Raw genomic sequence first — 24280 nt, forward strand, 5'->3', positions numbered from 1 at the left:
AGTGACCCCAAATGCACCTCATACTTACCTTGGAATCTACTTTGGAAAAGTTACCCTTTTGCATTCAACATTTCCTTCTGTTTTTTTTCTCTTATACATTTCTTTCCTTTCTTTTTTCTTGTGTGTGTGTGTATGTGTATGTCAGGGTCTTCAACAAAAATGATTTATTATGTCTCACAAATCTGTAGGTGGCTGGGCTTGGCTGGGTGACCTGGGTTATATATTAGGCTACATTCAACTAGGAGTTCAGCCGAGGCTGGAATGTCCAAGATGTCTTCACTCTTCGAGCTGGGCCTTGGTATAGCTATTGGCTGAACCTCTCTGTTCACACAGTCCTGCATCATTCAATAGTCTAGCTTCTTTCTCTGATGGCTGGCTTCTAAGAGAGATCTCATATATTTCATTATTTTTTCTTTTAAAGCTCAAGTTTTTTTTTTTTTTTAGGAAGATTGGCCCTGTGCTAACATCTGTTGCCAATCTTCCTCTTTTTTCTCCCCAAAGCCCCAGTATATGGTTGTGTATCATAGTTGTAGAGTTGTAGCTCTTCTATGTGGGACACCACCTCAGCATGGCTTGATGAGTGGTGAATAGGTCTGCGCCCAGGATCCGAAACCAGGATCTGAACCGGCGAACCCCGGGTGGCCAAAGTGGAATGCGCAAACTTAACTGCTACGCTACTGGGCCGGCCCCTATTTCCTTATTTTTAAAGCAATACGTCATGCAAAATTCAACTGTGACTAAGATATTCAGTGAGAAATATCCCTCTTATCCCTGCCACCAGCCCTCAATTTTCTTTTCCCAGAGGCAGCCAGTGACCACTTTCTTAACTAGCCTTCCCGATTATTCTGAGCACACATCTATGTCTATGTCTATATGCATATGTATATCTCTACATTTCTATATCTATAGCTATTATATCATTTTAAATAAAAATGGTAGTATTCTTTACACGTTTCTGATTCTTGTGTTTTTGCTTACCATATCCTGGAGATTTTTGTATATCAGTATATGGAGAGCTATAGCTCTACCTCATTCTTTTTTAACAGCTATATAATGTTTCCTTTTATGGATGTTATGTGAAACAATTTAATCAGTCCTCTCTGGATAGACTTGTTTTTTTTTTGTTTTTTGTTTTTGTGAGGAAGATCAGCCTTGAGCTAACATTCACGCTCATCCTCCTCTTTTTCTGCTGTGGAAGACCGGCTCTGAGCTAACATCCATTGCCAATCCTCCTCCTTTTTTTTTTCCCCCAAAGCCCCAGTAGATAGTTGTATGTCATAGTTGCATGTCCTTCTAGTTGCTGTATGTGGGACGTGGCCTCAGCATGGCTGGAGAAGCGGTGCGTCGGTGCGTGCCTGGGATCCGAGCCCGGGATCCGAACCCGGGCCGCCAGCAGTGGAGCGTGTGCACTTAACTGCTAAGCCACGGGGCCGGCCCAAGGATAGACTTGTTTTTATTTCATATACTATGATACTGACAGTGGTGGCATTTAATGCAGTGACTTCTATTTGTTTTTCTTTAATTGACTTAATAATGTCATGGGGGTAGGCATCTTTCTGGTATATCACAGCACCACCCCACTGTAGTACTACTAGTGGGTCATTCATGAAATGTGTGCATGTGTCATGCTTATGGAAACATGTGGTACAGGAAATGCTGCTGACACATACCTCTGGGCTTTTTAAAACTTGCATCATTAACTCTTATGCACAGATGTGCTCCTCTGCTTTAAATCCCCTCTCCCCAATTTCCATTAGATTTTTTTAATACCCCATACTACTACTATTCCATTATTTTAGAGAAATTATCCCTTCTTGGCTTCAGTGACCTGCACCTGAGCCCCTCCTTCAATCATTAGCTGTTTATGTTGCTGCTTAGAACCAGACAGTCAGCTCTGTCCTTCATAACACCATTCTTAGGAGACAACTCAGTACTGCACTATTAGTGTCCAGGTTTATACTACTCAACATCGTGTCATCATGGCTTCACGTGTATTACTCCCGTATCCAGTGAGACTAAAGGACATAGTCTAGAGTCAGAAGACCTGGGTTCTACCTATAGATCTGCTACTAACTAGCTTGATCATTTTGACCTGCCTTGGTTTGATTCCCAAAAGCAGACCTCAAGATAAGATTTCTGGGCACAATTAGTTTATTTAGGAGGTGATCCCAGGAAGTGGTTGAGAAAGAGGGGATGAGAGACAGGGAAGGGAGGAAGCACATATAAGGCATCTTGAGCAGCAGGTTACCACTGTGTGCAACTGTGGCTCAATTCAACGGGGACCTTGAAGGGCCTGTGTAGACTAGAACAGAATTGAGGGATGAGAAGGTAGGGTTTTTATTATCTACGTAGTCCCATCACTCATTAGTGGAGAGTTGCTCCTGGAGTCTTAACTCCCTAGTGGTTTTCATCTTCCATGCTCTCTTCCCAGTGCACCCTAGGACCACAGAACACCCTCAGGCAGAGAGAAGCAGGCTGCCCTTGGCTGAACAGAAACCGTGAAGGTAACTTCCAGGGTTGGACCAAGGAGAAATGGACTCTGACAGAATCTGCTATCTTTAGAAACAGCATATACGTTAGCTAAGAACATAGTCTTTGGCTCCTTAATTGAGTACTCCATGATAGTTCAACAAATAAGGCCTTTTTGAGCACTTACTCTGGGCCTAAAGGGTGTTTAGCATTTGGGGGCACAAAAGAAGTTTCCATAAGGAGCTTAGAATATAAGGCAAAGGGCAGTGACATGTACTGAGTGTTTGCCCTGGGTAGGCCTTTAAAATACCTGATCCCGTCAGTCCTGATATAGTGTGGCAAGGTAAGCATTATTATCGTGAGGCTCTGAGAGCTTGATTCTCTTGTTCAAGGTCCCACAGCAGATGGAGAAATAGAAACCAATTCATGGTCCTCTAGATAACAAATGTCCTCTCAGCTGGCTAAAGGGGAGCAGGGAGACCAGGCTGTGTCTGACCTCTGGTTTCTATCGCCTTGCTAAGAACTAATAAGTGAGCTTATTAAGGTTGTAGGATAAAAGATCAATATAAAAAATTGATTGTATTTCTCTATACCAGCAACAAACAATAGGAAATCAAAGTTTTAAAAATTCTGTTTATAATAGCATTAAAAATATAAAATACTTAGGGATAAATCTGACAGAAGATGTGAAAGTTCTGTACACTGAAAACTGTGAATATTGCTGAAGGAAACTAAAGATCTAAATAAGTGGAGAGAAATATGGCTCAGGAACTCAACATTGTTAAGATGTCGGTTCTCCCAGATGGATCTATAGATTCAATGGAATCCCAATCAGAATCCAAGCAGGCTTTTTTGTAGAAATTGGCAAGCTAATTCTAAAATTCATATGGAAATGCAAAGGACCTAGAATAGATAAAACAACTCTAAAAAAACAAGACAGTTGGAGAAGACTGACTTCAAGATTTATTACAGTGCTATGGTAATCTACTACCTTGCTCAAAAGGAAACTGTTCAACTGCCCCTGCATGATTTGGGTTGAACAACTAGGTGGACGCACTCAGAAACTGGAAGATGGATGAGATTGGCATGAGCAACCCTGAGCTTAAGTCTTGGGCCAGTTTGTTGCCTTGTGACATTAGCAACTCCAATATGTTCATGAAAATGACTTTTACTTGCTGATTACACAGTTGTCTCCCCTTATCTGTGGGGGACATGTTCTAAGATCCCCATTGGATGCCTGAAACCATGGATAGTACCAAACCCTATATATATATTATGTTTTTTCCTATACATACATACCTATAATAAAGCTTAATTTATAAATTAGGCACAGAAAGAGATTAATGATAACTAATAATAAAATAGAAAAATTATAACAATATATTGTAATAAAAGTTACCGTAGATCTTAGCAACCTCAGCATATGACTTTTTTTCTTTCCTTACTAAGTTGAGAACTCTCACCTTTTCACTTAAAGGAAGCACTTGACAGCTTCTTTTTGGCATATTCAAATTGCCAGCATCACTAGTCTTGCGCTTTGGGGCCATTAGTAAGTAAAATAAGGGTTGCGTGAACACAAGCACTGCAGTACTGCAACAGTCGATCTGATAACCCTGAGAGCTAACAAATGACTAACTGGTGGGTAGCATATATGGTATGGATACTCTGGACAAGAGGATGAGTCACGTCCAGAGCAGGACAGAGCAGGACAACATGAGGCTTCATCACGCTACTCAGTATGGTGGGAAATTTAAAATTTATGAATTGTTTATTTCTGGAATCTTCCATTTAATATTTTCAGACTGAGGTTGACTGAGGGTAACTGAAACCATGGATAAGGAGGAACTACTGTAGAGTACTTGCTGATTTTCTGGCTTTTATTGTAGCAAGATTGGGAGCAACAGTCTTTCCAGCTCCCTACATCACTGAGCAGGAACTGTAAATCAATGGAATGAATTTTAAGTAAAAAGTAGAGGAGATGAAATAATTCAGTGGTCTAGAACTGACGATATGAAATGAAGAAAGAGCCTCAGCCCAACTGGATATTGAAAGGTGTATAGAGAAACTAAGATATCCTAGAGCGTGAAGGCAAAGTTCTCTATCATGTCTCCATTTTCAACACCCTGTGAGATTCCTTCTCCAACATTCTCTAAATCGCTTACCTTTCTTAAGCTTCCTTGACTATTTCAAAGCTGAATTTCTCTTTATGAGTATATTTCCAATGGACATGTTGGAAATTATGACATCATTATCTTTGGGTAATAAAAGGACAAAAAGAGGGGCCCGCTGGGTGGTAGCAGTTAAGTTCACGCATTCAGCTTCAGCAGCCTGGGGTTTGCCGGTTCAGATCCTGGGCACGGGCCTACTCACCACTCATCAAGCCGTGCTGAGACAGGTCCCACATAGAAGAGCTACAACTCTACAACTATGATATACAACTATGTACTGGGGCTTTAGGGAGAAAAAAAAAGAAAGAAAGAAAAAGAGGAAGATTGGCAACAGATGTTAGTGCAGGGCCAATCTTCCTCAAAAAAAAAAAAGGACAAAAAGAGAAAAAATTATCTGCTATGGGCGTGAAACAGAAATACAAGATTACCCATGACCTCTCAAATCTCAGAGAATGCACCTGGGCATTCCAAGAGTAGGAGAATAATTGGACATCATGTCATTTCCAATAAGATAGTCAACTACATCTCCAGAATATTTTGGCTACGTCATTGAAGAAAATGATTACCTCTTGTTCTGTGGAAAGCCTGTAGACAAGGTCAGCGTCATTGTGTTTTATAAAAGCGTCAGATAAAATCTCCCTCATAATAAAACCACAGAAATATTTTAAGGTTTATTTAAGCAACCTTATAGAGAAAGCAGATATAAAGCCTCTTTCACCTTAACCTACCAACTATTTAATTAACTCTATAACCTCTTCAAGTCCTCCAATTTTTATAGTTTAGTAATTGGTCCATATTATCTTATTTCATTTTTTATTAATTATTTCATATTTTGCTTGTTTCAGTATTAGTAAAACATGTATTATCAATTTAATGACAGCAAAATATTCCATTTCATTAATGAGTCTTGGGATTCTGAGAAGAAGAAAGTTGAAAAAGACCTAAAAGATAAATCTAGAAAAGATATTCACTGTAGAGATGATGAACCTGAGGCCCTGAAAAGCAGGATATATCAGACAATGTTGTATTCTGTTCTGATTATCTGTTGTTGCACAATAAATGATTTTTATTACCTTTCATCGTTCTATGGGTTGACTGGGCACGGCTGGGTGGTTCTTGCTTCGGGTCTGTATCAGTCAGGGTTCTCCCGAGAAATAGAACTACATATAGACACAAATATATTATATATATATGGGTTTTTTTCTTTCCATCTTTCTTTTTTTAAAAAAATTGGCTGGAAACTTCAGCAGGCGTTGATGCAGCAATCTTGAGGCAGAATTTCTTCTTCTCCAGGAAACCTCAGTTTTTGCTCTTAAAGGCCTTCATTGATTGGATGAGGCCCACCCACTTCATGGAGGATAATCTCCTTACTTCAAGTCAACTGACTTTAGATGTTACCTACATCTACAAAATACTTTCCCAGCAACATCTAGATTAGTGTTCGATTAAATAACTGAGTACTATAGCCTAGCCAAGCTGACACATAAAACTAACCACGACAGGGTCTCTTATATTGTTACAGTCAGATGTCTTCGGAAGGCTCAGTTAGGCTGGATGTCCAAGATGGCTTACTTCCGTGGCTGGTGGTTGATGCTGGCCATCGGCTTTGGAGTTCAGCTGGGGCTGTTGGCCAGCATGCCCACCTGATCCCTCTCTGCTGGTTGGCAGTTCTCTCAGCAGGTGGTTGGGTTCTGAGAGGGAGCCGGCATTCCAAGAAACAGGAAATGGAGGCTGCTAGGCCAGTTAGAGCCTATGCCTGGAGCCAGTACAGTGTCACTTCCACTGTGTTCTATTAGTCAAAGCAGTCATTGGCTCACTCCGATTCAAGAGAGTGGAGAAATAGAGTCCACCTCTTGATTGGAGAGTGGCAAGCCACACTGTAGAACGTATGGGCTGGGAAATTTAGTTGTGGACATTTTTTGAAAATATAATGGCTCTCGCTACTTCCATGCTCACTGGCTCACCATCCAACTGCCAGCACCTGCAACTCTGCCTCAGGGCTTTCACTGATGGCCAGAGTCTGCTGCCTCCTTTTTTTTTTTTTTTTTAATTTTTATTTATTTATTTATTTTATGTTTTCCCCCCAAAGCCCCAGTAGATAGTTGTATGTCATAGCTGCACATCCTTCTAGTTGCTGTATGTGGGACGTGGCCTCAGCGTGGCCAGACAAGCAGTGCGTGGGTGCGCGCCCGGGATCCGAACCCGGGCCGCCAGCAGCAGCGTGTGCGCACTCAACCGCTAAGCCACGGGCCGGCCCTCTGCTGCCTCTTGTGGGACAGGTCTCCAGCCACGGGAAATTAATAGCCAAGCAATGACTGACAAGAGTTGGGTACTACAATTCCCTTGCCTCTCAGAGCTCCTCTAGCAGGATTAAGCTGCAGCTGCAAACAATGGTAACTTGCCTGATAACCCAGTTTATTGCTCTTCCCTTCCTTGTTTCTCTTCCCTGCTCCCTCTATGTTGCTTCTTGAGAGCAACCGCTGAAAAATTTACTTGCCCTTGAATCTTTGTCTCAATGTCAGCTTCTGGGGGAACCCAACTCAAGTTACAGAGTAACTGGTCCATGGTCAGAGCTAAAACTAGGGTCTGAGCTGAGCCCCAGTCAAGAGTACTTTCCATATTTGTTACACTCTGAAAGAGGTTCAGAATATTCTAGCAGAATATTCTAGCGCTTAGCTTTACTGAGTGATGGAGGGAGGGCTTTCAAAAGAGAAAAATTCGAAGTGTGTGTGTTAGCTATCTTAAACAGATGTTTGGAAAGAGCACTGGACTGGGAGTCAGAAAACAGGGGTTCTCACTTTTGCTCTGTCGTGAACAAGTTGTGTAACTTCCCCAAGCAGAGCGAGAGAGGTTAAAATCTCCTGGAATCAGACCTCTGGTGTTCCCATGAGAGTCAAATGCATGATGTCTGCAAAAGCAGTATCATGATGAAAAATAGGCAAATGAATGGAAGGAATTAATTTTTCTCATTTTTGGTGGCTCCATTCAACAAAACATTGTGTTTTTAATTTTTTTCACAAGCATCTCATGTGGTCTTGATCCTCATTCTACATTTCAGAAGTAGACAACTGCCCAGTTCACCAATCCATGCTGTCTGGATAGAGCAGGTTATGTCGAAAGCATCCAGTGTTTTGTGTGTGTGTGTGTGTGTGAGGAAGATCAGCCCTGACCTAACATCCGTGCTAATCCTCCTCATTTTGCTGAGGAAGACTGGCTCTGAGCTAACATCTATTGCCAATCCTCCTCCTCCTTTTTCCCCCCAAAGCCCCAGCAGATAGTTGTATGCCATAGTTGCACATCCTTCTAGTTGCTGTATGTGGGGCGCCGCCTCAGCATGGCTGGACAAGCGGTGCCTTGGTGCGCGCCCAGGATCCGAACCCCGGGCCGCCAGTAGCGGAGCGTGTGCACTTAACCACTAAGCCACGGGGCCTGCCTGAAAGTATCCAGTTTTAAAACAGAGTCTTCACATAGGATTTTTAGCAGGCAGTTGCCAATGGCCACTTTAACTAGAAAGAGCTCCTGGGATAGAAAGTCATCTCTCAGTCAGGTCAACAAATGTCCCTGCCACTGCAGAACATACTTAGGCACAGATAAAGCTAGCCAAGATATTTTTTTCCATTGGTTTATTTAAAAAAAAAAAAATTCACCTCATATTATGGCTTTTTTCCTCCTTCACTAGCTTCTTTAGGATTTATGAATTTCACCTAGCAGTGTTTGTGTATGTTGAGTTTTTGATACCTATCTCTTTGTGTGTTAGTGAGTAAGGTAGAAAAATGCAGACAACAGATAAATAGGGGAGAAAATATCTCAAGAATGGTCTTGGACACATTTAATAATATCGATCATATTCTGTGATAAAATATAACCACAGGGTCAAGATTTATGTACTTATTTGCTTACTAGATTGATCACACTTTCTAGTCAAAAAGGTAAAATGTAATTTAGCTGCATTTGAACATGTCTTGAGTTGACATTTGTTTTTATGTTATATTTTTAAAAGGGAAATAATTTGATTTAATCTACTTGCTTGCCAGCTTCACTAAATTCACAGCCATTTCCTACCAGAACAGGAACTGGCCTTCTCTTGCTACACACTAGCCTTGGCTTATGCTAAAGAGGGAAAGGACTTAATCTGGGAGTTACATTTCTTCCAGATACTAATTTCATACTGGATATTTACAAAAAATACAGTTGGTTAACAGATTCCTATCTACACCACCCCCACCAGAGGGGAGATATTCTTTCTTTTGTTCATTGTTCTGCTGGTGAGTTAGATCCTAAATGCTGAGAACTAATTACTCTCCTTGTGCCACTAAGACAACTTTTTTACAGCACTCCACTTGCTTCTTCCATTGTATGGAATCAAATCATATGAATTTTCATTTAATTTGTTTATTCATTTGAAAAATCCATCTAATAGAAATAGGAAAAGGAAAAAAACTAGAAAATAAAACCAGTTTCTAACGACTTTAAAGTGAAACACACGTATTATTTTAAAAAAGAAAACCTCAAATTAAGGATTTAATTGAAAAAAAATCCTTTATTTTCCTTTCTTCGTATCTATAGTATGGAAAAGACCACACAGCCCATTTGAGTCGGGGGAAAAGTTGTCCTTTGAAATGACTTCAGTGATATGATTTCATCTGTATTTCAAACGCATTAATTTCACACCGTCCACAGTAGGTAATGAAGATGCACAAGTTCGGGTCAAATTCGCCCTCCGGAAAAACTGCAAATTAAGATGCTGTTGACGGATACGCCGCAGGCTGTCTTAAGCGTCGTGATCAAAATCCAAATAGTAAGGAAAGGGTCCCGGGAGGGATGCGTTTGGGATTTTGACAAACCCTCGACCAAACTCAGACGCCCAGCCTGCACTTTGGCGAATCTTTTTTCCAGGCAAGAGACCCCCTCAGCCCGCTCGGGGCTCGCAGTGTTTCCCAAGAGTGGTTCCACACCCTCTTCAACCCCCAAACCAGACACACCCCGACCCCGCCAACGGGTCTGGGCTGTCAAAACACGCGGCGGCTCGTTCAGTCCCAATAACTCGCGTGATGATTAATGAGCGGCCTGATGATTTAACGTCTCGTGTGATTAACTTATAGGGCGTGGGGGGGGAGCTCTGCGCTCCCTGGCCGAGGGCCGACCGCGCCGCGCTGCGGGTCTGGGCTGCGGGCTCCTCCTCCGCGCGGCGCCCGGCCAGGCTCCGCGGGCGGCCGCTCCGCGCCCCCAGGGTCAGTGGGTCCCGGAAGGGCAGGGCGGCGGGGGTGGGGGTTGGAGGAAAGCGTGGCTTGGAGAGCAGAGCGGGGAGGTATGGGCACCGGGCAGCTTGGGTCTGAGCCGAAGAGCTGGGCGAGGCCGGCTCCTCCCCCTGCAAAGGGGTGTGGGGCCCGGGAAACAGCCCCGGGCGAAGGAAGAGCTCTCCCTTGAATCCTCTGTCTCTCCGCCACCGGGGCTTAGAGAGTTCCAGGGACCCGAGACCCCTGGGAAGAGGGGAGCCCTGGCCCCGCTGGGTCTCCTCCCAGCCCCCAACCCCTCGCGCCTGCACTTGGAGAGGGTTTCCCTGCAGGCGGGGATGTGGCGGCCGGGTCGAGCCACCCCAAGCCCCTTCTCTTCCCCAGCCCACGGACCCCAGTCCTGTCCCGTGTCCGGGGGGGTCCATGCCAACCCAGGGGCAGGCACGCCCGGCGGGGAGAGGGAGTATAAGGCCTCGCAAGAGCCTGGAGCCTCGGGACGGCGGAGAGACGCTAACGACACTCGAGGCGCAGAGTCTCCGGGGTGCCCAGCTTGATTGATTGGGGAGGAGGCGCGGGGAGCCGATCTAAGCCCCTTTGGGGTTACTAGGGGGACTCCTTGCTGTCACTCTCTTTTCCTTAAGGGGCCGAGGACAGGCTCCGGCGTGTCCACCCCTTCCTCTGGGAGAGGTGTGGAGGTGGCGCCCCGCACTGGTCCTCGTGGGTAAAGGGGCCGGCTGCCCTCACACTGTACCCCGCCGCCTTGGCGCAGTTCTGTCCCAAAGAGGCAGGTGGATGCTTTTGCTGCAACGCAGAGCTCCCGGTCTGCGCGGGGGGCGGCAGCCTCGGAGGGGTCCCTGAGAGGCCACTCGCGGGCCAGAGGGAGGGTCACCTCTTACTTCATGATCGCACTGAAGGGCTTAACTTTCAGCAAGGAGAGGCGAGGATGTCCCCGGAAGACCCTAGGAAACTGCAGCCCGGGCTGTTCAGATGCAGAGCGGGAGGGTGACAATGAGAGCGCCACACCCGGGCTCCGGAGGCCCGGTGTCCAGCGGTGCCCCGGGCCTGGCAGGAGGACAGCTGCTCAGCCGAGCAATGACATCCTGGGGGGGACGCCGCAAACTGAACCCAGGCTACCCGCTTTCCTTAAGCTAGAGAGGTCCGAGAGAGCTCCAGGAATGGCGCGCCTGGTGTCTGGTGCCTGGGCTCCAGGTGCGGTGGCTGAACCTCCCTCTGAGAAAGGGATAGAAGATCCTAGGCCGGGTTCCTCGGATATGCAGGAATTACCATTTCTTCCTCGGCTTCTCTAGATATTTGGAAGTAACGCCAAGGAAGGGGGAAAGATCATGAACAACCAAATGGACGTGTAAACAGAGATCACAGTATGGGAAAAAATACATATATAATCTCAAAATATCCAAAGAGAATATAAAAATAAACTTGCCAAGCCAGAGCAGAAACAAGCTACTAATTCGTTCTTGGAGGATCAGCCTGAAATGCTGCAAGTTAGCGGAAGGTGTAGGCTGTGCCTACAATTCCAGGATATTCGGAACATACAAAATCCCCCTTAGGAAAAAAGTTTGAAGGGCAGGGGTGGTGGGGGTGGAAGAAATGCTCAGAGCCTTGTCTTGTCCTTGGTCCGGGTGTGGTCCTGGAGGTGCCTTTCTCCGGAATGGCCGAACCCGCTTCTGTCCAGGACGGAAGGCTAGTGTGAAGAGGAGGTCACGCCCCTCAAGGTGCCTGAGTAATAAGTAAAAAGGGTTTATGGGCAAGGCTGTTGCCTGCGACCATCTCTGCAACCGGGAATAATTCTGCAGACAGGTAGCCCCAGATATCAGTAGTGTGCGCGCTGGCGCTCGAACCGCGGGTACGACACGCCTGGAGGCCAGACGCGCAGGTCGCGGACTGCCACCTTTGTCCCTGTTCTTAAGCTCATTTCTTAAATTTGCTCCTCGTCGGTGCTTCTCTCAGACACAAGCTGAACTCCTATATCTGGTTTCCACCCAAAACAGTGGCTGGGCCCACGGAGGACAATTTAAAAGCTCAGGGCCAACTTTTTCCTCCAAAAGGTGCCACATGCCGCGTAACTAATAGGCGCCTCGTGGATACAATATCTTTCCCAGAAATTGAATTTGGGTTCCAGAAACAGGACTGGAAAGATCCTAGACAGAAATGTGTCCTTGGACAGAAGGACTTGGCATTCTCAATATTAACATGGGGGCAAGAGGGGAGCCCAGGTAGGTTTTATTTTCCAGATTATCATCGATCTGTTGTCTGACTGAACGACGCCAGGATACAGTGAGGGTGATGGCAGTCTCCAATCTCTAACGATACGCAAAGTTTCGAAAGGAGAGTTAGTTTTATTCTCTTATGCACAAGATCACTCATGTCTAATGATGTCAGACACTTGCAAAATGACGTCAAATTGGTGGCGCTTTGGGTGGCATTGTTCATTCGACTTGCCAAGACGCGAGCGGGGCTGCCTTTTCCTGCCTCCAGAGCGCGAGTTCGCGCACTGATCTCACCCCTCGCTCTCAGCCCTGCTGCCGCGCATCATTTAGGCCAAGATCGGGTATAATAGAAAACACCATCAGCAGACAATTACCCTTTCAGAGGATTCACGTCTCCTCACAGACACTGTTATTTGAGAAATAGGATCATTTGATTTCATAGTGCACTAAATAACACCCAGCCGGTTCAAATTGCCAGCTTCTTAAAAACCGCCCATTGGAATAAATTGCAGCAGCCTCTTGCTTTTCAGGGCAATATGTTGGGCACCGGGCAGAACCTGTAAAAATAACTACAAAGCCAGCCCTGAGCCGTCGCTATTGGTGGGAACGGCTCTGCCACCCCGCAGGCAAAGGCATTCAGCTACCCGGTTTCCTGCCACCGCCCCCTTTGCTCGCCAATTTACAGATGACTCAACCACTGGGCTTGGGAATTAAAATGCACAGCCCCAGCCACCGGGAGAAAGCGCTTCCGGCCACACGGCGCGTTAGTGTCCCACGGAGAAAGATGGGCGGGTGTGCAAGGCACAGATTTCCGTGTGTCCCGCCGCGCTGCCGGCAGGGCTCGCGCGTTTGGAGACTGCCGCGGCTCTGGGGCTCTGCGGCCGGCGTGTGCGCTCTCCAAGTTGGCGGGTCTTGGGTTCCCAGCTAGAGCGTTGCGCTGCTGCCGCGCCCTGCTTAGCGGTGCGCCCTGCAGGCCTGCGGGCCGCGGCGCCCCTCTCTGACCTCTGCACGGGCGCCTAGCCCGGGCCGTGGCTCGTGGAGTCTGACTGGGGACAGAAAGAGGAGGGAGCCTCATTGTGGCTTCAGCGCGGAGTCCAGAGGGAGAGGGCGAAGGAGAAAGGGAGGAGAGGGGCGAACTCCTGTTCGCTGCACACTCGCCACCAGAGAGGTTTCAGAAAGTATTAACCTTTTTGAAGTCGGCCACGAGCAGCGGTTTGTTAATTGACACCCTGTTCAACTGGGTGGCAACTGTTCAGCTCGATGGGGACGATCCACTCCCCCCCCCTTTGATATAAAAGAAGATTTGACTCCTTGGTGCTTGGTTCATTTGTGCCAAGGAGCAGGGTAACTGAAGACGAGCGGGGCCTTGGCGAACCTGTCTGTTGAAGTCTTTATTACATTTGTGTTAACGTACTTCACGAAGGCCGAATTAGATTCTCTCCCCCAGGTAAATTGAGGTCCGCCTACCGGAGACTCACCTGTGCACTCGACTCGAAGCGTGAACTGGAAGGACCCTTTTAGTGGGTCCTGAGACCCGGAGGGAGTTCATCTGAGCCTTTGGGGACAGGGTGGGAGCCTTTCCTCTTCCCCCGCACTGGGAGGAGACAGGGAGCAGGAGGGTGTGGGGAGGCGCCCAGAGGGAAGGTTACAGGCGGCCCGAGAGCGGGCAACTGAATTTCTCTCTCTGGGGTCGGCGCAGACTTTAGCTCAGGAGCAGTGTCGGGGGTGGGCGGGGGTTTGCGGGAAAGGCGTGGGCCTCTGCCCAAGATGGGGTGATGGAGGCCTGAGCGTGCCTGCACCCTCCATTTGGCCTTGCCCTGCGGAGCCTGAGCCACGCTGTCCCTTAGCGTTTTGCCCATTCTTCTCTCCCCCAAGTAACAGCGCCATCTACGAGGCCCGAGTATACCCAACCAAACCCTGGGCCGGGTTGGGCGGCGGGCCTTCAGAGCGGCCCTCGAGTCTGGGAGGAGGCCGGGAAGAGCAGCCTCGCAAGCCGCCAGCTCTGGCCCTGTGTATCCTGATCCGAGGCAGGCCGGGGTTGCCCACCCAAGCCCAGGGAGAGCCCCAGGGCCTGCTCCATCCAGGTCCCTACCCTAAGGCTCTCGCGCCCTCGCCCCGAGCGGCACACTGCTCCTGCCCCGAGTGCCTCTGCGAGCCTCCAGCCCCCCCCCCCAGCTCAGGGCGCTCCCTCCCAATTCCCCAACCCCTCCCCACGGGTGCAGCCACGGAACCATTTTTTTGTCAAACGCCAAGCCCAAACACGACAAGTTTTCGAGGATTCAGAACAGGGTGATTAAATTCGGAGGAGCGGGAACACACGTCTTGCCCGGCTTCAATCTTCTCTGTCCGCGCCAGTGGAACTGCAGACGCGCAGACGTGGAACGGCTGCACCGCGGGCATCGCGACTGACACGGGGTCGCAGCCCCAGAGCTGGCAGAGGCTGGGCCGCAGGGGACTCCAGGGCCGGCGCGGGTGGGCCTCTTCCACCACACACGCCTCCCTCTCTCTTTCGGACCAGAGCCGGGCAGCGCTTCAAGTCCGACCTCCAGCACTGGGTGGGGGAGTCTTGTGTCCGCCCTGCCCCGGCCTGGGAGCCCCAGGTGAGAGCAGTGAGAACCAGCTGTCGCGGCTCCTGTGGGCTGCGGCCTCGGGCTTTGGCCGTGGCCAGCAGGTCATCCCCTTGGCTCTCTATTCCCGCCTCCACCCGGGGTCACGTCTCCGCAGTGCGGCCCCGGGCTTCCCTCCCTCGCCCGCTCTCCCTCCATGTCGCCACGTTTACCAGCGAGTTTTCTTCCCCCGTCGGATTCCGGGCCGAGGGGCTGTAACCGTGCTCTCCTCCCACGGACGCTAATCAAGTAATTTCCCCATCCCAGCCCCATCAAATCGCTCTTTAGCTGTTGAAGCGCGGAGTTTTGCTCGCCTTTTCACATGCTAATCACGCCCATTGAGCGGCTCTCGGTGGGGCTGTTTGTCGCGGGATAAATCTTGTTTGCCGGCTGCATGATTAATTGATATTGTTGTCTGGCTTTTGTGGGGGCCGCGAGGAGCTGAAAGGCGGCGCGTTGTGACTGCGCCGGGGCCGCTGGCGACAGCATCGGGCTGCCGAGTTCCCAGCGAGGTCGAGCCGGGGCTGATGACATTAAGCGCCCGATTTGGTTTTCCTTATTAAAAAGATGATGAAAGACTCAGAGACCCTAGTTTACAACCCACCACCGGGGCGCAGAAACCGCACGGAGTTTAAGCCACAAGCGCAGACAAAGCCGGGCGTTTGCTCAATTCAGAGAAAAGAGTGGGTGTCACTTCTCCACGCGGGAGACACATCGCGTTTCGGCCCACCCGGGCTATCAGTGGGACTTGAACATGGGTGCGCAGCGTTGTGCTTTGGTTTTTCAAACAAAGAATAAAATCTTTATTTTTTTTCGGTTGGGCGTTGTAAAGACGGGTTAACACCCTTAAAAGATAAATGAAAGGCAGCCAGAGCTCAGATGGAGACCTCGCAGGCAGCGGGGGAGGCAAGCAGCGCAATGGTGCTTCCAAGCCTGACCCGGGGTGCGGAAGCGTGGAGCGCTTACAGGGACTCGGTGGCGGCGGCGCGCCGGGCGCTAACGCCGACCTCGCAGCATCGCTAAGGCCCACGGCCGCCTGCAGGCCAGCGTTTCATTTGCCAGCACGGGGCCCTGGTCTTGGCCGTGTTTTCCCGCAGCCCACAGGTGTGCAGTCAAACGAACAAACTCCTCTGCCCCCCGCACCCCTCCCGCCCTCTCCCCTGCGTCCTGGGGTTTTATCCTCTACGGACGTCCCCGAAAACTTGGCGATTCAATTAAATAATTCCAGTTACGTGATGCTCCTACCGCCTGCTTATTGCAAATATTTCCTTTTTTGAGTCGTTAAAAAAAAAAAAAGCAAAGAGAAGAAAAGAAACTGTCGCCTTCGCTTTCTCTGCGAGCGGAGTAATTGATAGGCGCCACCGGAGGTCAGAATTTGCCTAAGAATTAAGAGCAGTAAATTAATTTAATATTCCATGCACATCTCCAATTATTCCCGGAGACCTTTGTCTCCGTGGCTGCCAGAGAGGGGATTCAGCTGCTCTTCAGCCAAACAACATCTGTGCGGTTAATAATTTGATAAACAGCTCATACAAATAGTTTCTGAATTATCTGGCAGCCCAGTGACTATTCAGTTTGGAAACGTTTTGGCAGGGTCTCCCGGTGTCCGAGGGCCTCAGGCGTCCGCCCAGACAAATGTCTTCTTATCTTTTAAACATCAGCAGTCGACAATGTGAAAATAAGTCATTATCATTAAGTAATAACCCTGCCCTTTAAAAAATAAAATAAAAACGCCTGGGTCATCACAGTGTCGGCAGGTCGTCAATTAAAGACCCTGAAATGAACAGACTTGCTGGAGAGGGGGACTGAGCGAAGAACAACCTGAAGGGGAGGGAAAGACGTGGGTGTTGGGCAGCGACTGGATGGGGTGGGGAGCTTTTTTTCTTTGATATCACGGATTGAAATTGAGTGACTGGACTTGTGTAATGGAAATATTTACAAGGTAAGGAAGGGTCTTGGTGATTGCTACTGGAAGGGGAACCGGGTAGGTAGGTGAGAGGGAGACCAGCTCTTTGCTGTATTGCTTCTGTCCCTTTCGCTGTTCTCCCTACACGCAGATATTATTTATTCCAAAAATGAATACATAAAAAACAAATTCTCACCAGAAAACAGGGGTGGATTATTTTGGCTGGATATAGTCCTTAAGCGACTTCTCCCCATTCCTTCTCCTGACCACACTTCCTCCTTCCTACCTTCCCCCACCAGCCAGTGGCCCCCAGCCTCCTGGCAGCTTCCCACAAAGCACAGGTATGTCAGCCTAAACCTTGGGTTGGCCCGAATTTGCAAGGAAGCACTTGCAGAAGGATGCTATCCTGTTGTCAAAACGGACTTGAATTTAGACACTTTTCCTTTGCTGTCCCTGTCTCTGCACTAAAGATTTCATGGCTCTGATTATCTTCCTTTATCTTTCCGCCACCCATAGCAGAGCCCTGTTCCTCATATAAAGTCTAGAAAGGAACCATTTGATCTTGAATGAGACTCAGATTGCTCTAATTTTTGCAACCTGTGCAATGCAGCTCTATTTACTAGAAGTCTGTGTTTACCCTGGAATTGTTCTGCCAGGACTTCACTATAATAGGTTGTTCCACTAGGATTCTTATCTTTGTCTATACATTCCTTCATGTCTGATGTATACACCTCACCTATTCAATATTCTACTTTCTATTTCCTACGCTGCTGACAATCTAAGTACTTGAAGCCACTGTAAACTACCCCAAAGTTCTGAATAGTGTCGAAGCAGTAATATGATAGAGCCTTGTCCTTGTACTCTAATGAGCCTGGGGTAGCAGTGAGCTTTAAATACAGGCACACCCTTCAGACTTCAGGTCTAAATATAGGACTTTACACTGAATGCAGTGCTTGCCTGGGCTCAATTGAAGAAGTATTTTTCCAGAAAACAAGTCATTGTGTCACAAGAATAGGACAATAGCTTTTCTACCAGGTACATTCATTTCTGTTTTTAACATTTTCTTCTTGCATTTCATTATATTTTTTTCCCTTAGAACTGTGGACACCGCCGGGCCTTGCAGGCTTTTATAAGCACACAAATCGTCTCTGTTCTTTATGATGGGGGGTCTCTGTCTGCATCGTTTTTATTAATTTCTGACTTTGATTCAGACTTCTCTATTCAGTGGGCTGATTGGAAAACATTTCTTTTCTTAAATGGAACATTATCAATTCTTTTGGGAACCATTCTAATTTTAAACACCAACATATTCCATTTCTTAATCTGCAGCTCTGATGTTACTCATTTTTATGCACACAACCCATCTCCTTAGGCTGTGGTTCTTTTATGCTTGATATTTATCTTCTTTACATTTGTTTGACTATTTTTCAAGGTAGTATATGGGCAGAAAATGACTATTAAGCAAGAAGGCAGGGAACTCTGATTATGTTTTTGACTATGTAAGTAAAGCCACAGAACACTGAAATTTTGAGATTTTTTTTTTACTGATGAGCCCTCTCCAGAAAAGCCGTCTGGATACCATTAAAGTTGATGAGTTTGGAAAGATTATCCTGATAAATGGTGGGCCTCTTGGTGATTAGACACATATTTTCAACATGGTCTCTTAAATGAGCCTGAGGTCTGCGTTTGGAGGGAGGTTTGCTGTGCATAACAGAAAATTGTTGGGGAAAAAATCTAGAGTACCACCTTACTTTGTAGAGTTCAAATCTCTACAAAGGTGATGTTCAATAACTTAAGCAACACATACCCTGTTTATTTCCAACCTAATTATGAAAGAAATATACCTTCTATCTTGGGAAAAGTTGAAGAATGGCCAAGGGGCAGAATAATGATTTAAAAACTCAGTGCTATCTCTATTGAGGTTAAAGGATTTTATTTTTTTAATTTGAGAGAGGAAAACAAGGCAGAGCTATTAAACAAATTTTTCCAATGAAGAAATTCTTTCAATTCATTTGCTTCCATTGCTCTTTAAAAAAAAAAGACAAGTTCTACATATATGACCAGCTTAAACCCAAATCTAGTCAAAAACTGAATTTGAAAAATATGGGTCAGCATATAAGAGATAAGCAGGATTCACTTAGATAAACCTGTCTGCTCTCATTTTCCTCTACTTCAATATTTAAATAAGCTTTGCTGGGTGATGATGCCGGGTGAGCATCTCCATTCCTGATATGGGGTTCAAAAAAAAACAAAAAAAGAGCTTCAGCACTTATTAGCCTGTGGATAATTGCAAGCCACAGAGTAAGTCCAGATTCTTCAACGATGACTGTAAAATGTCTCTGATCATCATGGATGTCAGCCAGTCTGATGGTTCTTGTCTCTCCCTCCCGTGGCCAGGAGTTGTGATTACTACTGACAGATCGAGCTTCACCTGACTCCAGGGGCACCCTTCACATTGCTGTTATTGTAGATTTGTATGGTTTTTAAGACACTGTTCTGGTGTATGGCAGTAAAGTTCCTTGAGGAAGAGGGCCATTATTATGTTTTAAAAAATACTCACCAAGGGGCAACATGGGCTACAAGTGAGGCTGGTTGGCTCTGCTTAAAGGGGAAGATCATGGGCAGTAGTGACTATGCCATTTGCTTTGGCCAGAAAGTCCAATCTAGCACCCTCGTGTAGACTGAACTTGAGAGGGTTTCCAAGGGCTTATTCTGCTTTGCTGGCTCTCTTATAAGGGGAGATGAATCCTGCAGACTATCAGATGCTTTTTTTTTTTTTTTTTGGTGAGGAAGATTAGCCTTGTGCTAACATCTGTTGCCAATCCTCCCCTTTTTTTGCTGAGGAAGATTGGCCTTGAGCTAACATCTGTGCCCATCTTCCTCCATTTTATATGTGGGACGCCTGCCAAAGCATGGCTCAATAAGTGGTGATTAGGTCTGTACCCGGGATCCGGGCCTGTGAATCCGTGGCTGCTGAAGCGGAGCACATGAACTTAACAACTCTGCCACCGGGCTGGCCCCAGAATATCAGACTCTTAAGCGTGACATTTGAGACTTGCCACAGTGGGGGTAGAAAGAAAAAAAATGGTAGGCAGAAGGCTTATAGTTCTAGTTGCCCACTAACTAGCTGCAAGCACTTGGGCAATCACCTAATATTCCTGTGTCAGAGACTCCTGTCTGCTACTTCTCACCAATTTATTCTCTTTTTGCTGGGCACATGGCTGCCCAGTTGGACTACATTTCCCAGCCTCCCTTGCAGCTACATATAGCCCATGTGACTAAGTTCTCACCAATGGATTGCAAGCAGAAGTGGTGGGTGTAATTGTCATCTCATCCTTGCACCTTCCTGTTCTTTCTTGCTGTCTGGGAATGATGCTAATGGGGGCCACAAATTGAGGATGACAAAGCTCCTCCTATGACCTGGGTTCGCAAGATGACTTCCTAGAGCAGCGTCTACCCTCTCACCCTCTCTTAATGGAGAGAAATAAATTTCTATTGTGTTTGAAAAACTGCATATTTTTGTTCACTTTGTTACAGCACTCACCCCAAATCTGCATCTTGGTTTTATTTTTCTTAATTGTAAAATGAGAGTATCTTAGTTTGGGTTTCCCCAAAAGCAAGCAGTTTATTGGGAGGTGATCTCAGGAAACACCAGCAAAAGAGTGGGGTTGAGAGACAGGGAAAGGGAGGTGGCCATTAAAGTGCATTATAAAGCAAGTTACCATTGTGGGCAACTGGGATTTGATTCTACTGAGAAAACTCTGGGGAACTGTGTAGAATACCTGCCTTAGAGTAAGTCCACCTGAGCTGGAGTATTTCTACCCCAGTTCCCATTAGTCACTGCCTGAGGGTTCCTCTTCATGGGCATTATTTCCCCAGCGCTTCTGGCCTGTTGCATAGGTAGAGTGGGCTGCAGGGGCCAAAAAAAGCACCCAGACAATGAGAAGCAGGTACTGGTGGTTGGATATTGAGCTGGTACGCACTGAAGTATAAGGGCAAGGGTCTCCGGACAGGACACTGACTGCATCTGCTACAGAGGGCATTGATGAGTAGTCTTGAAGATCTCCTTCCCACATTAAAGTTCTCTGGGCCCAGTTTATGAATCTGTATTCTTCTAGTTGCTAATCTGAAATGTCCACTCTAGCCAGATAGGTTTACTTAATTTAGGGCTCCCCAAATACCATGTGCATGCGTTCTCATTTTATTTATGCCATCCTTTCACGTGGAAAGCATCTCAATGCTCGTGTACTCCGCTTTATCCCCATTGAATCAGTTATCTATTGCTGTTTAACTAACCACCCTAAAACTTAGTGGCTTAAAACAACAACGGTTCATTATTTTTCACAATTCCATGAGTCAGGAATTTGGGCAAGACTTGCTGGGTACTTCTTCTCCATGGAGTGTCAGCTGGGCTTATTCATGTGGAATGACCAAGATGGCTTCTCATCTTCCAGGGCCTCTCTTCACATGGACTCTCATCATTCAGTAGCCCAGCCTGGACTTCCCCACAACATGGCAGCTGGGGTCCAAGAGGGAAGAAGTGGAAGCTACTAGTCCTTTTAAGGCCTGTGCCACTGGAAGTCTCAAAATGTCATTCCCATCTCATTCTGTTGGTTAAAGCCAGTCACAAGGTGGGGATGGAAAATGGGCTCCTCCTCTGAAGAGAGGAGCTGCATGTGGTAAAGGAATGGAAGAACTGAGATGGCCATATTTGGATACTATATCTTGCCTACCCGTTCTTTTCCACTTATTCAAATCTCTAAGACATACTCCTATCCTACCTCATATAAGAGGCCTTTCCTATCATGCTAGTCCTTTGGGGTCTAGCCCTGTCTGCAATCTTAGGGCACCTCTTATTATACACACTTGTTGTTTTGTCCTTAGTCATTTACTGTCTTGTGACACTTTTTGCTGCTGCTTATTGCTGACTGTTTGAGGGCAGAAAATGCAGGTTAGAGTTCAGAACATTTGTACAGTGGGAGCACACAGCGGACTCTCGATGTGTGTCTGTGCAAAGACAAAGGGAGGACACAGAAGTAAGGGCTGGGTGGAGGGAGTGACCAGCATGCATATGCCTTTGGGCTGAGATCTAGATCAGTCAACCTCATTTCTAGTAGATTTAGCTAGAGTCATCAACTGCTTATTCTGAAAATCAAGTAAGTCTGAAATCCTCCCAGCCTACAGGAGGCTTAGGTGACACACACCTCTACATGCAGGAATAGCGGTGTTTGTGACTGGAATGGATCACCCGGAAGATGCCTGGAAGAATTCCCCTTCTTAGACACCACTTCTCCATGATGTACTGTTCCCTTGTGTCAAGCATTGCCCTCTTTGAAAATGCAAGTACTACCCATTGGAGAGGGAATGGGAAGTGGAGGAGGGATGTGGAAATTTGAATCTTTGATATCTTAGTGCAAAATTAACTGATAAGAGCAGTATTTATTTTTCTCTCATAGAAGAAACTGGGGCAGCATGAATGTGCTGGAAGATTAGAGATTACTGATGCTAAAGGAAGGAGAACTGAAGAGGAAGGATGCCTGTGGACAAGTCATCTCCCTTCATGTCAGAAGGGCCAGTTGTCCAGGAGGGGACATTCTGAACAATGCATTGTCCCGGGCATTAGAAAGTGGATAGCATTCTCATGGACAGCAGAGAAAAGTGGAAACATGAGCCAAAGGAGGATTCCAGAACTTATGAGCAGGTTTGTGTGGGTTTGCAGTCAGAGGATGGACATCCCTCCAAACTCTGGGATCTAATCTATGTTGTGACTGTGTCTTTAGTCACTAGGTTTCCACAGGGAGAGTAAGCCTGTGGGAAAACTGGCCCATGGTGTCCACAGGAAGTGGAATAAGTATCGTTGTTGTGTTTTAGTAGAACCAGCAAAGGAAGATCAGCAGACAACTGGGATGAGTCTAAGTGCTAAAGACTGACAAGACTTCCTCTGTTACTCCTAGTGACTGGTGGGGGCACTTCTAAAGCTCCCTGAGCATGCAACTCCCATCCCGCTTTTTTATTAAATGTCCTGAATTGCCCTTTTGGATCAAAACTGTCTTTATTATATCAATCAAAGAAGGCTTGTTTCAGCCCACCTCATGGCTAAGGATATCGATGTGTAAAAGATGACGGTTTCAACACATTATCAGGACTGGCAACTTTTTGTGCACTGATGTTGACTGGCATGCAGAAAATGTGCTTTACTGGATTCTTGGAAATTTGTAATGGACGCTGGCTCTAGGAGAGGCAGAACAGAGCATAGACTCTGCCATGGGTCACATCTGTGTTTAAATTCTGCCTCTGTCACTAGCCTTGTGACCTTGAGAACATTTGAAAATTCTATTAGATGTGTGAAAAGATTTCCTCATCTGGAAAGTGGGAATAGTAATACCTAAGTCACAGGGTTGTTGTGAGTCATAAATAAGTAAATATATGCTAAGTTTCTAGAAAGTTCCATGGCACAAAGTTATATATAATAAATGACTTTTAAAACAAGGTTCTTTTTCGTTACTTACCATCTGATCATTTCACCATACTACTGTGCTTGCAGAGTGTGTATGCATTTTCCATTTACCATCAGAAAAGATACATAGGCATATGTGATTCCTAAAGACAGGGAAGAAATCCAGAGGATCTAGGATCACTGGCCATCCTGTTAATTGAAGAGAACCTTTTGGCACAAATTTGGGGGATTCACAAAGAAGATGAAATTTTAGAGCCATAACAGAAACAAATTCTTTTTTATGGTTGAAATAACAGATGACCTGGTTATAAAAATTGGCAGAAGCCCCTGGATGGAACTCTTCCTTCTGCCTAGAACATTCAACCCCTAATTGCCTGTTGACTGGGCTTTCCCACTGCTTCGTTATTAAAATCTCTTACAAATGTGTAAAGAAACCCCTGTCCTCTTGGATGACCCTAGATCTTGAGAGTCATCCTTTTCTGCATTCTCTGAATCCCAAACACATTGAGACTTGCTCCTCAGACGGGAGCCTTGGTAAACAGTCCCACTTGTTCTATCTTTATCCCTTGACCAAACTTCTCCACATGCAATCATGTCTCAAAAAAAAAAAACAAAAAAATTAAGAACAATCCTTCCCATCATCATCTTCTCTTCCAAAGGCTATTTGTTGGTTGATGACGCCAAGAATTTGCAGTGTCCTCAAACGCTTGGTGGAGCAAACATCTTTGCATTAACTCTTTAATTGAGCTGAAGCACCCTGACAAGGGGTCTTTATTTAGCTATTTGTCAGGAAGCCAGGACCCAGGGATTTCAGAAAGAACAAAAAGAACTTGATAACTTTACAAAACTCCTCTCCAAAAATTGGAAAGAAGAAAAAAATTGCCTGGAGCAAATTAATTTAAAGATAAATACCAGATATATCTGAGAAATTGCTGGAAATGAATGTACTTACTGATGTCACCTTTCTGAAGGCAGTCAGATTCTTGAGTTTTATTTCACTCATTATAGTCGGTGCCCATTGTCAAGGATGTATTCTTCCAGGAAAAGTAAAGGCAAATTTCTTGGCATTTGCTTTGCTATATCTCCCATTGGAAAACTTATTAAAGAGCCATTCCTGACGGCAACTGGAGATGTAGATGAAATGCACCCCCTTTTAGTATTTGGTTGAGATGGCCCAAATGTTTGGCTGTCATTAAACCTTCTCCAAGCAAT

The 24280-nt window shown here is 46.3% G+C and overlaps 1 long non-coding RNA gene across 1 annotated transcript; it reads left to right on the plus strand.

Annotated features, from left to right (window-relative positions):
• The first annotated feature begins 2303 nt into the window (after window positions 1-2303).
• LOC131403597 (uncharacterized) lies at window positions 2304-21857 on the plus strand. Its single transcript, XR_009219415.1, has 4 exons — window positions 2304-2504; window positions 9318-9435; window positions 21066-21242; window positions 21789-21857. It is a non-coding gene; the product is annotated as an uncharacterized LOC131403597 (long non-coding RNA).
• Window positions 21858-24280: the final 2423 nt, after the last annotated feature.

The sequence above is a fragment of the Diceros bicornis genome, unplaced genomic scaffold (genome assembly GCF_020826845.1).
Source record: "Diceros bicornis minor isolate mBicDic1 unplaced genomic scaffold, mDicBic1.mat.cur scaffold_73_ctg1, whole genome shotgun sequence".
Taxonomy (NCBI): domain Eukaryota; kingdom Metazoa; phylum Chordata; class Mammalia; order Perissodactyla; family Rhinocerotidae; genus Diceros; species Diceros bicornis.